The sequence below is a fragment of the Cicer arietinum genome, chromosome 6 (genome assembly GCF_000331145.2).
Source record: "Cicer arietinum cultivar CDC Frontier isolate Library 1 chromosome 6, Cicar.CDCFrontier_v2.0, whole genome shotgun sequence".
Taxonomy (NCBI): Eukaryota; Viridiplantae; Streptophyta; class Magnoliopsida; order Fabales; family Fabaceae; genus Cicer; species Cicer arietinum.
The window spans coordinates 3,951,375-3,967,912 of NC_021165.2; the positions used below are offsets into that span (position 1 = coordinate 3,951,375).

Consider the following 16,538-nt stretch of genomic DNA (forward strand, 5'->3'; position numbering starts at 1 on the left):
TTTGGAAATGGTTAAAAAAGAAGACTCGGAATTTTTCGATTTTAAAAAAAATATAAAAATATCCTCTATTTCTAAAGTGTCGAAGTTGAACGGTAGTCCGTACTCGATGGGGTGAGTGCGCAACGGCGCATATTTGTGATAGCACGGATCCAAATTCCTCTTCACTACCCACAGCAATCAATCACATCAAACCTCGTTTTCATTTTTGGTGAATCATCTCATCACGACTCTATGTCGACAACAGTCGTCGAAAATTGTAAATTGCTGTTATATTTTTCCAGGATAAATGCCATTTAAGATTTTTATAACCATTTTAAAATATATAATAATTAAAATAAATAGATAATTCATTTTAACAAATTATTTTTAATCCATTGATAGATTTTTATTATTAATATAAAGTGTAATCATATTTGACAAGCACGTGTAAATATAAGACAAAAGAAAATAATAATAATATTATAATAGTAATTAAATAAAAAACTAAACTTCTTTTTCTACTTCACCTCATTTTTTTTTATTCATTCTTTTTTTCTTTCTTCTCTCTCTCCCTCTCAGCAGAGCACTCCCCCATGCTTGTTGCTGTTTTTTTTTTCTTTCCATTCTATTTGCTTCTTCTCTCTCTATAATACTCAAACCCTCAGCCCCTTCGAAATGAATTTAACATCCTTACAAGCATAATTGTTCATACTCCTACAAATTCTCTTGGTTAGGATTTCCTACAAATTCTCTTGATTATGATTTTTGAGTTAGGGTTTGTGTTCTAGGGAAAAGGGTATCAATCTCCTAAGAGTTGTTTACTGAGAGTCATTGAGGTAAATGCACAACTCTAATCGTAGTATGAATTCATAGAAAAATATAGTTTTATTTCAAAATCTTATTTTGTGCTTAGAGTATATATATTTAAATGATTTTATGGTTTCTTAGAGTTAGCTAAACTTTAGAATAAATTTTTCTAAAGTCTTGGAAATATTTTTGATACTCAAATTTGTCAGCTGAGACCCTACCGGTTACTCTGAGAGTTGTTGGAGAGCAAATTTAGATGATTCTCTGTAGTTGTGAGTTGAAGACGGTCATCGTCATATTTTTTTTATAATGCTATTATTATTATTTTACTTGTTTTATATACTAAAGTATTTATTGAAAAAATTGGGGAACACAACCTTTGAAATTTATCTCGGTTTCGTCAATTATTTAATTTAATGGTCGTTGTTATATAATATATTATTAGTTTGATTTACGTATAAGTTAAAGTATTTAAATATTAAATTGTTATGTGATTGAGTATGTTTTCCATGAATTACGATGAAATGGTTTTAAATATGTGTTTAGAGAAATCGTTGTCATAATTATTAAATCGTTAACTGCGTTAGGTGCACCTAGTTACCTCGTTTTGATTAGAAAGAGTTACCCGTTAGATGGAGCCGCCCCTATGAAAAATGTCATTCGTAGGAGGAGAAGGCTATAAACAAGATGTAAGCTCCCTAATTGATATGTGATGATGCCTTGCAGAATTGAGAGGAAAGGGATATTCGTTAGATGGAGCCACCCCTAAGAAAAATGTCACCCTTAAGAGGAAAGGGCTATCAATGAGATGAAGCTGCCTCTTGGTTCTAAAAAAATTGTATTGTTACTTGTTTGATTTTTATGATGATTTTAAGGTTGTTCATTTTGATTTCGCTTCATTATTAATTGGATTTTTAATATTTCTGTTCGAACGGTTAAATTATAAGTTTAATGACTATATATGTGTATATATTTAAATTTAGAATTTTCTAGATTTTTAAGTAATATTGTTTAACATAATTGCCGTCAAATTGTAAAGCAGTTATTCGCGTCTTTTGTGTTTCCCTTCAAATTGATGGTGGTTGTTGTCTCCTCACTAAGTCTTTGTGACTTACCCTTTTATGTTGTTTATTTTTTTCAGATTCGCCGGCAGCTGAGTAGAACTATGTTAGTAGATTCGATTCTCGACTATATTTATTTTTTTAGTAGGCCTCTTTGATCGAAGACCATTTTTTTGTAACGTTTGTTTAGTCTGATGTAAATTGCAGCTATTTTGAAGTCTACAAAGTCTATTTTTATTAGAAGTGTATTAAGTAAATGTGATAATGTTATTTGAATTATGACTGAAATAATTAATTACATTTTAAACGTCAGTGTTAAAACGATAAGTTAATTTTTTTTTAGAAGTGTATTAATTATTTTTGGAAGTCGTGCATCAGGGTTAAAATAATTAATTACATTTAACTTATAGTTTTTTCGTTTTTGGTTTTTGTCAATTCAAATAGAATTTATGTTTGACTCACCTCTTTGCTTAAAGTGATAACATTCTTAAACAAAATACTTGTATAAAAATTGGAAAACAATTATCTCTTACACGTTGTATCCATTACCGACTCACTAAGTTGTTTACTCGACACCGAGTTGGATCTGGAGTCAGATCTCAATTATGTATATACATATAGACATAAAGTTTTGTGTAGATTAATTTTATAGAGTTAGTTAATATGAGTCATTAATTATATAGTTATATTATATAATTGCACGTTAACTGACGGTTCATAAATTATTACATATATGAGACTTGTTAATATACAGTCACTTATTTTTAGTTGGGGGTAAATTGACATTGTATATTTTTTTGTTATGAATAAAAGAATCAATCATTTTAAAAAATATATATATAAATAAGAATAAATATGTAATTTATTTTTTCTTATCACGTAAAATATGAAATCTTCAAAAGTAGTAAATGGGGATTTATTTTGTCCAAATAAAAAGGTATGTTTTGTTTTTCTTTGTATTTATTTAAAATAGTAAAGAATAAATTTGGTGTCCAATTAAAAAGTTATAAGTGGTTATTTTATACTTTCATAAAAAGAACGAGGATAAATTAGCAAAATATATATATATAATAATAAGAAGAAGAAAAATATGTGAGAGTAAAAACAACACTGATTTAAATCAATATAAATGATTGAGTTTATAAAGTCTCATTTAAATAAAAGATATGCATGTCTTTTATGTATTATTTCTCTGTCTAATTCATTTAACATCTATGTGTCACTTCTTTTGTAGGGATGGCAAAACAAACAAATGAATTTAGATGTTAATGGATTGATTGAAATATTGATTAATCCATTCAAATCCACTAAAATTTAGTTAAACAAATTTCAATCTAATTTGGCCATCAAACATAAAATTCAATTCATTCATTTATATATTTATGGATGGATATTCATCTAATTAGTCTATTAACTATTTTTACTACTTTAATAAATTATATACCTCCAATATTAATTTTTGTTACTTCTAAATAATAATTTTATTAATTATTTAAAAAACTGTATTTTCTGTTAAAATAATAAATTTTCAAAATATTACTTAAAAAAACTGTTTAATGTATTATTTTAAAAACAATTAAAAGTTTTAGAAAGAAAAATATTGTTTTTTAATTAATTAAAAGAACTATTTTTTATATTTGTTTAAAAATAAATTTAATATATATAAAATAAATCATTTATTTATTATTATTATTTTAATAATAGAGTGATGGGTGGTAGAGACTATTGCGACAACGAAATTTAAATGATCCCATAGCAATTAATGGCAAAGTTCCGATGGACAGCCACAAACATGTTATTATTAAATTAATAATAAACAATTGAATATAGATAATAAGATTATAAGCTATATATATTTTGTTCAAAAAACTTATAAATGTTTAAGTTTTTTAAACTTTTGTATGTTTGATAATATAATATAAGTTTTTTTTTCTCCATAATATGAAGATATTTAATAGTCGGATTTTGTTAAGTTTCATGTATACGATAAATTATCAAGCAAAGTAATTATATTAATAGTTACTCATTGAATAAGGATATCATATCCTAGAATGTTTAATTGGTCGATTTGTTGTGAAAGGGCAATAAACATTCTGATTTATTTGCATGATTCGACTTTAATTGTGAAAATAAATTTAAATAGATGATTTCTTCTCCTAGACTCTCTCATTTTATAGATATTGATGTCTTAAGAATTGATTTCTTAAAAAAAGTATTTTGTTTTATATGTTCTTCAATTTGTCCTTATTGTATCCAGAAAAATCCTAGAATATATAATTTTTGTAAGAGTTAAATAAAATTTTAATCTATATAAAATTTTACTTTTAATCTCTTAAAAAAACTCTCAACTTTTTAGTCTCTAAAAAATGTTTATTTATTTTTATTTTTAAAAGGTTTTAATTTGAAAAAACTTATACTTTTAGTCTTTATAAAATTAAAATAAGAACAAAAAGTAAATAATTTTTTAAATAATTAAATTTTAAATTTTATAATTTTGTAGAGATTAAAAATATATTTAATATTTTTTATAGCAACGTCGTGAAAAAATTCATATTAAACTTGTGTTGTTATTCTGGTACAATTTTTGTTCTCATAATAATTCAATATTTTTCTGATGTAATTCACAAATCAGTTATTACAATTACTTATAATTAACCATGTTACATTAGTAAACTGATATTATTTGTAGGGTGTGCAACATATTTTCACGAATAAATTTGAAAGTTCAATCTCTCAAATATTGATATTTTTAAATATCCACATTTTTAAATATCAATATCTTATATGAATTTTTTGAAAGCAGATATATGTTATATGCTCGGCATGGAGTATATTATTAAAAATAAAGATGAATAAAATATATAGATAAAAATTAATTCATATTAATAAATTGGATTGCATTGCATGAAAAATATTCAAACTAATTAAATGATTCATGAAATGAACCACGTATTTAAAACAATTCAGTTAATTAAATTTAATTTAAAAATCAGTTTAACAATTTTAATTTTTTTTTAACTTCACTTAACTCAAAAAAAAATTTAAATTTGTTTTCTCGAAATAAAATATAGAAAACATAAAAAAAAATCGAAAAAAATCAAAACATATTTTAAATCATTTTTTCTTCAAATATTTTTAAAAATTTATATCTATTTTTCTAAAAAAATCAAAAAATTTGTTCTTGAAAATATCGAAACAAAGTTTCTCGGATAATTTTGGCCAAACGGGATCTTAGTTTGCAAACAGTTTCAATCAATTGATAATAAGACTGAAACTGCTTTTAATCTTTGAAAATTTCATAACAGAAAACTTAAAACTACCCCAAACAGGATCTTAGTTTGCAAAGTTAAAGTTTTTACCACTTTTGTCCATCATTCAAATATAAATTATACCACTATTTTCATGTTTTTTTTTTTACAATTTAGAGTATATACATTAAAATAATTTTAATAGACAATTAGAAACAAATTTTGTTACATGTTTTAAAATCCTAAAAGATATATACATTTAAAATTTAATTGGGATATATATATATATATATATTTTATTTTATTTTTGTAAAATTTGTAATTTTTATTTTATTATTTAATATTTTAAAAGAGTCTCGTTTTTGTATAAAAACAAAACTCATAATTAAAAGTTGTTTTAAATCTTCAAACTTTTTCAGACCTAGCCTACATCCTAAATAAATCAGATACTACGACGCTAAATTTTAATATATTTAAGATGAGATCGAGTTGATTAGAGAAACATTTAAACTAAAACTATAATATGATTATTTAATTATATCTAAACAAGTGAACAATAATTATTGAATTTTGAAAACACTGAACAATGCTAACTTGTTTTTCTCTCATATTTTAAAATAAATTAATTAATGTATTTCATGATATACTAAAAGATTTCACTTTTAAAATTTAATAAAAATTAATGTTTGTTAGTTTTATATATGTTTAATGTTTGGGTTTTTGAAAAATTCATTTAATGTTTGGGTTGTGAAAAATTCAGGATAAACAACTAAAAGAGGTTCAAACTTACTTAAGAGAGAAAGTGAAAAACAAAGTTGAAACTTTTGAAAAAATAAAGAAATGAAGACGGTACAAATTGAATTATATATACTCACACGTGTGCATGTCAAATCATATATCATTAAAAAAAGTTTTAATATATTTTAAATATGAGAAAATATATTTCACAATAAACGTCGGAATGTTTTATTTACATACGATTTTTATTTATTTAGTAATATTTTCTCTTCGATTTGGATTTCAAAATCTGCACACATCATTCACTTGTATTTATATAATGTATCAAAATACCGCGTCTTAAATTTGATGTCAAAATATATTTTTTTAAATATAGATATAAGCTTATCTTAAAGTAAGATAGCAAAAAAGATATATCTCAAACGAGCAATACAAAAAGCTATATGGATAAAAAAAAATTGGGAGTGTTATTTTTACATAAAACATGAGTTGCATCATTTATTTTTCGACTAATAAAATCCACATTGAAATTCAAAAAAGAAGAAAAACTTTAGAGCATTAATTAATTATAGTTCAAACTTTAGATATATCCTTTATAGAGTGGTAAATAAACTCAAAAATCATTTGAAAATTAGTCTCTAAAATAGTATCACTAAGACCAATACTATAGATTCTCATTTAATGGTTTTTAGAATGGTCAAAGTTTATCCTAAAAAAGTGGAAGACAAAGTGGTCAAAATGACTAATAAAACAACAAAATCTCATATCTAGCAATGGAAATAGGTCTAAATGACTCACAAATGTCTATAGACACAATGTAGACCAAACTTTTATTTCATTAAAGAAAGTCAAATTTATTTAAAAGTCTATTTAATTAATAATGTCATACTATAATAAATATGTCAAAACAAGTTATCAATATCACACTAATTCAACCTCGACCAGAGAGACTTTTTTGAATTGAATTAAAAAGGCAGAAACAAATCTCCTTTAATCAAGTCTCTAAATCTTTAAGATGTTTAAAAACGATATGTTTTCATTAGACAATACTAAAACTACATGTTCTTCACAATTTGACATGAAGTGTAATTTTCATAATTGGCATTGGACATGCACAATGGTCTAGATTTAGGTATGAGAACTTAACTGTGTACACATTGATATATGCCCTAACTATGAAAAATTCAAATTCGACTAAATTGTTTTATTATATTAATTAATTATAGTAAGATAATTGTAAATCTATTATTTTATATATGTGAGACGAGGAAGTCTCATCCTATTATGGGTGGAGATCAAGATTCAATATTTAAATACAATGTTCACTTTATTGTTATATCTATCGTCATTGGCTTTTCATATAAAAATAAGGTAAATGGTTATCCGCTCTTTTAATTTTACTTTCCCACACTTAAAATATGTGATTAAAAATTAGTATTTAATAGTGTATTTTACACTACTATAAGATAGATTCTAGTAAAAAATTAAAAAATTGAGAAATTTGATGAACATTTTATTTTTTAAAATAAGTGATAGGTGTTGTTTGAAAACGTATTCTTAAATAACATATTTTGTTAGTGTAAATATGATTATCAAATACAAAAAAATTAAAAGAATAAATGTATTTGATTTAAATTTTATATAAATATATATTTTTTTACCATATTTTGTCTTTCTTATATGAGACCGAAGGGAGTATTTCGGGATGACATAAAAGTCATATTTTATAGGGTGTATTATATCTGAAGTGATACAATATGATGTAGAAAGTTTCTACCTCTTAATATTATTGATATTGAGCCTTCACAAAACTTAAAGGTCCAAGATATCTTCTTATTAAAATTTGTGGTTGTTGGGCTTAGTTTGACTAACGTCATTATTGTTTTCTGGAAATTAAAAAAAATGATCTCTTAGAAACATCTATAGACGATGAAGATTAAAATTAACGTATTCCTGTTACAATTTTGCCGTCTCTACTACTGAACAAAATTAGTTAAAATCAAATGAATTAAATAAATACTAATATGATAAAAAAATTAATTTAAAAAATTAATTTAAAAAATTTTATAAAAAAAATCAAACAACTACCAGAAAATTTGTGGATGAAGTTTTCTGTTAGCTTTCGAAAATGTCAAGTTGAAGTTTGCCGAAGCTTATCGATAGTGTATTTTTTCCAGAAATCTTGAAATAAGTTTATCGGTAGTTCCGAAAAACTTCAAAAATGATTTATGGAATTGATGTTCTATACCGGAAAACTTTTTTCAAGTTTTCCGGAATTGAAATTGTGTACAGGAAAACTTTAAAAAAAATTCAAAAAAAAGAATTTTTTGATACTCACTTATTGTGTGTTTCGAAAATGTTGAAATGAAGAAACAAAAAAAAATAATAATTTTTAATATATATATATATGAGTGTATTTTAGTATTTCCCTTATATTTCGAGATAGATGAATAAATGAGAGATAAACGATAAAATTTTCTAAAATTGTAGCTTGCAAGTTTCAATATTTTTGTAGGGCTATTTTGCTATGAATCTCTCGTCTCCTTTTTTCACTATAGTTGTATTATTCTCATTTTACTAAAACTAAAATCTATAATGTTTCAATAAATAATAAAATAACTCATAAAATTGCTTCTCTTTACTATATTAAAGCTCCAAATTACAATATTAAGGGGTTGAATTTTAAAATATTTTCAACATGATGGCTACCATTTCTCTATACTTCATGATCAATATGAATGTTAACATTTCAAAGTCTAATGCTCATACTGAAAAAAAAAATGCATTGCTTGACAATAAAATATGTTTTATTTTAGAACAAATTAAAGGAGACTGAGAATGTTCACTAGAGTTCACTATTTTTATTGGATTTGAGTTAAGTATGCATACAAGACATCTAGTAAGATTTTACAAGAGTTGTTAAAATATGTACAGATCAGTTGCTATGTCCAATTAGATAACATTTTAGTTTGGATCAAGCTATGAAAAAATTTGGCAAAAAAAAAAAAGTATGTATTTTTGTCAAACCCAAGTAGATTGGTTTACAAATAGGACGGGTCGAGGATGGCCCCTTTTTGAAAATTTTATCTTGAATCTGTCATGAAATGACATTTTTATTTTTATATAAATATTAAAAGTATTCATTTTTACTCAAAATATCATTTCAGTTTTTTGAAACACAAGTAAGTGTTATTTCGGTATAAAAATTTTACTCTGGATTTTTTTCTTTGAAATTTAAGATTTTTAAAAAGTTTTTCAGTATCTCAAAAAACTTGAAAACCCAAGTTTTCTAAAAATTTAAAAACCATTTTAAAAAGGATAGAAAAAAAAATATTTCTGATACTTCTTCTGAAAAGACATGAAACTCCAAAATTTCAAAAATTTAAAAAAATAAGTTTTTGTCAGAAAAAGAAAAACAAAATTTATACCGAAAAACTTTTGAAAAATATTTTTTTTATATGATACGCTACCGAAAAACATAGATTAAGTTTTCCGAAAAACTAAAATTGACTGTTTCGTAAATCTTTAGATGATGAACAAAATTAAATTTGTAAAATAAGAAAAGAAAAGTTTAAGGATAAAGTTGACAATTTAAAAAAATTGTGAGAGTATAAATATAACAATGAGGATGTGGTAAAATTTCCAAGATAAATTGGATCAACCCATCTTCCAATTCAGTCCATAGCCCAAATATTTGAGTTCAATTGTATATGGATTGACCTTGATCTGGCCTTTTTATGATGTGGTCATTTAAATTTTCTTTATACTTAGTGTGTAAAGTTTTCTGAGTACACAAAATATATTATGTTTTTTTAGGAGAACAATTATTTTGCTTGTTATTTTGAATACAACACTAATTTAAATTTATTTTTGAACAATAGTCACATTTTTATTTCTGTAAGGGAATTTTTTTAAAGGTACCTGTATACATGTTAAACGAGTTAAGTGATAAAAAAAACTTAAATGAACAAATTCGTATTTTAATAAAATTTAAAAGAATGTGAAATATATTTTAACTAAAATTAATGAATACTACTCTCCCACAATTTTTAAAACTATTTCAAATACAACATATTCTACTCAAATAGTCTACTAGTATAGAAGCTTAGGTTGTAATTTTAAGTTAATATTAATATATTTATATTTTATTATTTATATATTTAAATTTAATCTAATGTAACATCAGTGTAATAAATTAATAAGTGTTAGTTTATATTAAAAATTGTCACATCAATGTGTTTTGTCATGTGAAATTTAATTTCATAAATTTGCAAAATTAAGGATTAAAATTGCATAATTAAATATTAAGAAATCAATATCTAAATTTCTTTAAAAAAAAAGTAGAATAAAATCTCTAAATTTTTAAGAGAGGAGATTCAAAACAACAATTAAACTTATAACGTATTAAACTTATAACATATTAGTTGATCTCATATAGTATTTCAACACTTAAAAGGTGTTGAATTATACATAATTAATTTTTTTATCAATTATATATTAATATAGACTATTCTATTTCAAATTATCGCTAATAGTTGGAGGATTATTTGTGCTACTTTACTTATCGTAGGATTTACTAAAGTTGAGACTCTTTAATTATCGTAAACTTTATTTTAAATTAGTGTAATATTAGTAATTCGAATTACACTTTACCTAATAAGATCAATGAATCTTTTCGTAGATTCTCTTTCTTATATTTGTTATGTCTTTTTATTTAAAGTAGATTGATTTGAGAAGTGTTTTTTTTTCTCTCTTAAATGCATATAATCGTTCTGTTTTACTTTTGTGCTTGCACTTTATTTTCTAAAAAATAAAAGTTATAATTCTAATTTTGATTTACGAATGTATTCATAAAAAATAACATAACATAAACTAAATTTGATTTAATTTTTCATAAAAATAAAATAAAATAAATCTAGTTGTAAATTTATTGTTTATACAATGTAACATTCACACAAATGATATACCTTATAACATAACATGCAAATTAAATTATAATTATAATTATAATTAATTGATAATAAATATTGATGCAAATTAAATTAGAAATTATGAATTGATAATAAATATTGATCAAAAATATCAATTTGACATACGTAAATGTATTAATTGTACGGGTAAAAAATTTAAAGATGTTTAAAAATGGAACAATAATAATAGAATATAATTTAAAATTCAAGATTCGGTAATTTTTTTAATTTTCTATAAATAGAAAAATATATATTTTTAACTAAATGTAATATTTAAAATTCACATAAAATATAATTAGAAAATATAGATTGAATATATATGACATTATTATTATTATTTTGGACAGATATAACATTACTAATTTAGCTTATGGACCATTTATTTTTTTAATAAAAGGTAATATTAAAAAATATAATATTTAAGGTAAAATTTATTAAGGTAATGAGAATAAAATAATAAATATAGAATATTTAGATTAGGTTATATAATAAAAATAGAATAAGTTTTAGACAAATACACAAAATATTTACTTTTTAATAATAGCTCCGAAACAAAAAATAATAATATATATATATATATATATATATATTTTATTTTCCCTCTCTTTTTGGACCTAATAATTTTTTTTATTTTTCTGTTTGCACATTGCAAAGAAGTGCCTCACACGGTGTTCATTTAATAAATATATAAAAACCATTTATTATATTTTTACACATGTTTCTACTTTTTGTAGTGACGTTACGAAGTAGATAAAAGTTTTTTGTAATTTATAGTATATCGCCTAAAAGTATGACGTAGTTTTTTTAATTTGTTTTTATTCATAATAATTTTTGAATAAACGTGATACAATTAGTGAATACAAATTGAAAAAAAAATTATATTTTCAAATACAATAATTGTAATTTTGCTCAAAATAAAATTTATATTTTGGACAATTATAACCAAATCGTTTAAAGACATAATAATAATAATAAGTAAATAAATTTCTTTATTCTTTCATAGTTCAAATTCAAATGAGATGATCTTTGATTGAATTTCGTTTTTAGTGTAAACATTTTCTAAACCAACCGCTTTAATTCTATCTGATATACACAAAAGTTAGTATTATTAAATTATATCAATAATAAATAAAAAATAAATGGCAAAAATTGAATTAAGCCAACCATTTAGATAATTCGTGTCATATCCTAGAGCAAATTTTTATGCAAGGATGAGTATTTGCTAAATATTATCAGAGACATACTTATCATCAACTTGTATAATTTTTGTGGCATGTTGAAAGTTGACTTTTTGTGCATGTTTTTTTTTTTTTTTTTAATCTGTAGGAACTAATTTTAGAGGAAACAATATAAATATTTCCTTCATTAAGGTATCTTTATTAAACTTATATGTATATATAACTCAAACTACACCTTTCGGTAGCATGAATCTTGTCTCTGTACCAAATATATATATAACTCAAAGTACACCTCCCAATAGCATGAATCTTGTCCGTGCACAAAAAAATTGTTTTTTTGGTATTAAATAAGGTTTATAATCGATTATATGAAAAATTGATAATTTATGTAAATTGATGATAAAATACAAATAAAATAAAAGAAGAACTTCTAAAAGAAAAAGATAGTTTATTTTTGTTAATATCTATTACAAACCACTTGCGAACAACTCTAACCAATACTTATTTCACAAACAAAATTTAAAAGATAAAAATATAAATAAATTCGAAAGAGTAGAAGAAAATTCCGGTAAAAAAAACAATAGAAACAATTTTGTTTAAGTTTTGTCTTTTTGAACTTTGAGATTATCATGCATTGTATATAGATATCCAAACTTGTGGAGGAAGTTTGACAAAAAAATTCTCATTAAAATATTTTTAGAAGCTACATATAATATACTGAATGAATCACATAATGGAATTTTGAATGAATGGAAACATTGTTTATTGTAAAAAAACAAAATACTAAATAAAAAATGACAATTTTGGAAGCTATATGTGATATACCAACGAAAATTAATTGAAATATGAATTCATATTCTGATTACCAGTTCAAATTTTCATACATTGTATTTGCTTTTTACTTCCTTATATTTCCTAATCATATCATGATTATCAACTCCTATTTTCATATATTTCCTTTTAAATGTTTTTAAATTCATTACAATTGTTTCAATAATAATTATAATTATTTATATAATTCAATTTTTAATTTGACTGCATTTAATGAATTTTGTTGACATCCATATTATTATTATTATGTGTTGACACAAAATAAATAATAAGTAATCATAATTCAAATAAGAATTAACAGGTATATATATTAATGGAGGCTACATATTGGAAAGAAAAAAAAAAACACTTTTTTATCAAATTATTTTTTGTGCTATAAAGCAGTCATATCTGATTTTTTTAGGATGCCACAAATATAAAGATATTAATTTTTTAAAATTGAATTCTAATAATAGTACCGATAATAAACATTCCCGGTAAAATATTTCTTTCTAAAAATGAATATGAAATCATATCTACTAATTATAGTTAATTAGAATGATTTGATAATAAATAGTACTATATGTAATTGATATATTTATTTATTTTTTATGGAAATTGATAATATATTTTAGTATATATGTTAAGTTGTTTATATTCTTATTAGTAATATTATGCACAGGAAATGTATAGTTTACATAAAAACATTCTAGTATCTCTATGAAACTATATATATTATCACTAAAACTATATACTAAAAATAGATTTCCTTGAGATTAAACATTTGACATAAAAATCGTTTTTTTACCAAACTATTATGGAAGAAATTTTAATATTTATTGATATTTTCAATAAGTAAATTGGTTAATATGTTTTTGTTTTCTCAACGAAAAAAAAAGTGCTACAAAACAAAATATAATTGATTTGTGAACTGAAACAAATACATAAATATAGATTTTCGGCAGAGAACCACATAAAACAAAAAGTTAGGGGCAATGAAAGCGTTTTTATTGAATTTTGACAGACCACGACAAAATATTTTATTCTAAAAAAATAAAATAAAATCAAACTAATTTGCTTCTTTTTTTTTATAAAATAAACTTAAGAAAGGGAAATAAATATTATTACGTGTAATCGAAAAACATATTTAAATATAAATACATATGTAAAAGATAACAATAGGAGGGGATAAATATTTTACTTGAAAACATTTTTTTATAGAATTTTTCACAAAATATATCTATCAAAATGAATAATTGCTTAAAAAATGAATAGTTGCATAGAGTATACAATAAAAATAGATTATAAAGAGATTATCGTTTGACAAAAATGATTTTTTGTATTATTATTATGAATTAAATTTTTTATACAAATAACATAGTAATCAATTTTAAATATTATAATACTTATGTTAAAATAAACCATGCATAAGATAACTCTTTAAAGTATGTGTGAGAGATAATGGATACGTTTGTAACATATTTTTCAGAAAATTATTTTACTTTTATATTTTTAAAAGTAGTTTTTATAAAAAAGTTACTAAAAAAAATAAAAATTATTTTGTATCATATTTTGCATATTAGAGATTTTAATACAATATAAATTGATTTAAAAAAAATACGTTTTTTGAAAATAATTTTTATGAGAAGTTTATCAAAATAATTTTTTGAAATATATATCCAAAATAAATTGTAAAAATAGTAACTATTTAAACCATTTTATCGTTTAAAGTTTTTTTTAAATTAGTTTTTTGAAAAGGCATAAAAAAAATAAACTACTATAAAAGTTATTTATTTTTAAAAAACTATGACAAACGGATCTAATAGATGAGAGGAGATTTAGTGCTATTTTCTAGAGGATGAGACGAGATAAAGTTTAAGTCAGAAAATTAGGTATGGCACACAATGCTTCTAAGTAATAATCAAGCTATGATTGGTATGAATTGTCTAAGACAACTAATTAAATAAAATAAACTTCATAAAAAAAGTCAAATATCGTGAAATTTGTGACATTTAATCCTGAAAACTCATAAGTACTTTCGTTACATTTTTTCAATGAAATATAGTAATAATTATTAATTAAAATTATTTAATAACATAAATAAATTTTACATCATATTCTAGAATGATTTATAATTTCGTGAGTTAAAACCAATACATGCTTCACGAGTTACTGACAGTGGTATAAATAACAATCCGATTATAATATCTTAAAGTTAAATTAGAATGTATGTAAAGTTTGACTAATTAGAATTTAAACTCTTCTTATAAAAATTTAGGATTTAAGTTAATTTTTCTCAAACTAATCTCTTTTTAATTTAAATTTATCTTTTTTTATAAGAAAATTTTAGGGCGAGTAATAGTGCCCGTTTTAACTTTTAATCTTTACAAAGTTTTTATTAAAATTTATGTTCAATCACTTGGTTATGCAAAATAGATGTATACGATTAATAATCGATAATTTAATACATCTATAAAACTAAGTATTCGTCTTAAAGATTTGTAAAAAAAAAAAATCATCTTAAAGGATTTAAATAGATAATTGCTTATGAATCTATAAAAGAAAAGGGCAAGTTGCGAAACTTATGTTTGTATTATGATAAGTTTATCCCAAAATTGAATTATTAGTAAGTATCCATGTCATTGATAATAATCTCACCGATAATAAACCTCCTTATCTTTTTTAGCAGAATAACCAAAAAAGGTGGAACAATTCAAGCCTATTAAAGTGATTAGATTAAGAATTTAAACCTAACTAGCAACAATTCCGTTTTATCGGTATGGGCGATATTGATATTTTATATGTGTTTTTGTTTAGATTTTATATAAATATATAGATTTTTTTTTTATCAATTGATAATTATTTATTCATTTTTTTATATTTATCAATATTAAATAATTGTTCCATGTTTTTTTAATATTTATTAATGATAAATATATATTGCATGTTTTTTTTGTATTAATGACAAATATTTATAACATAATTTTTATATTTATTATTGATAATTTTTTTTTTGTGTATAAGAGAAAATATTTATTTTATTTATATTTATTAATGACAAATATTTTTTCTGTGTTTTTTTAATATTTATCATTGATAAATACTTGTTTCGTATTTTTTATGTATTAGTGTGAAATACTTGTACTATAATTTTATATTTATCGTAGACAATATTTGTCCTATATTTTTTAATAAAACTTGAAATCAGAAAAAAGAATAAACAAAAAAATAAAAATAAAAAAATATTTATTCTGTCATTTTTTATATTTATCATTTATATAATTTAATTGAAAATTTAATTTTTTTTGTAATTACATTTTTGTCTCGATAGAGCTCTTATTTTATATATCAATTATATATATGATAATTATGTTTCCTTTACATTTGTTTATTCCAATTTTATGAACAATATTTTTTTATAAATATTTATTTAGTAATTTTTTTATATTTATCAATTATGTAATTTTATTGAAATTATAATTTTTTTTATTGCTTATAATCTAAATATCATATTATATATAGGTGATAATTACATTTCAGTTGTAAATTTTTATTATAGTTTTATGCTCAATATTTATTACAATTTTTATATGACATTATTTTATTATATTAATAATAAATTACTTTTTTCAACAAAATAATTATCTTTTTTGCACATTCCTTTTATACCCCGAAAGTGATTCAGTTGAGAAAACAAACAAACACATTAATCCAAAGTCGAAACCCGAAAAGATTCAGTTTTCGTTT

The 16,538-nt window shown here is 22.3% G+C and overlaps 1 long non-coding RNA gene across 1 annotated transcript; it reads left to right on the plus strand.

Moving 5' to 3' along the window:
* Window positions 1-498: 498 nt before the first annotated feature.
* Window positions 499-2,159, plus strand: LOC140920952 (uncharacterized). Its single transcript, XR_012163725.1, has 2 exons — window positions 499-815; window positions 1,928-2,159. It is a non-coding gene; the product is annotated as an uncharacterized lncRNA (long non-coding RNA).
* The last annotated feature ends 14,379 nt before the right edge of the window (window positions 2,160-16,538 follow it).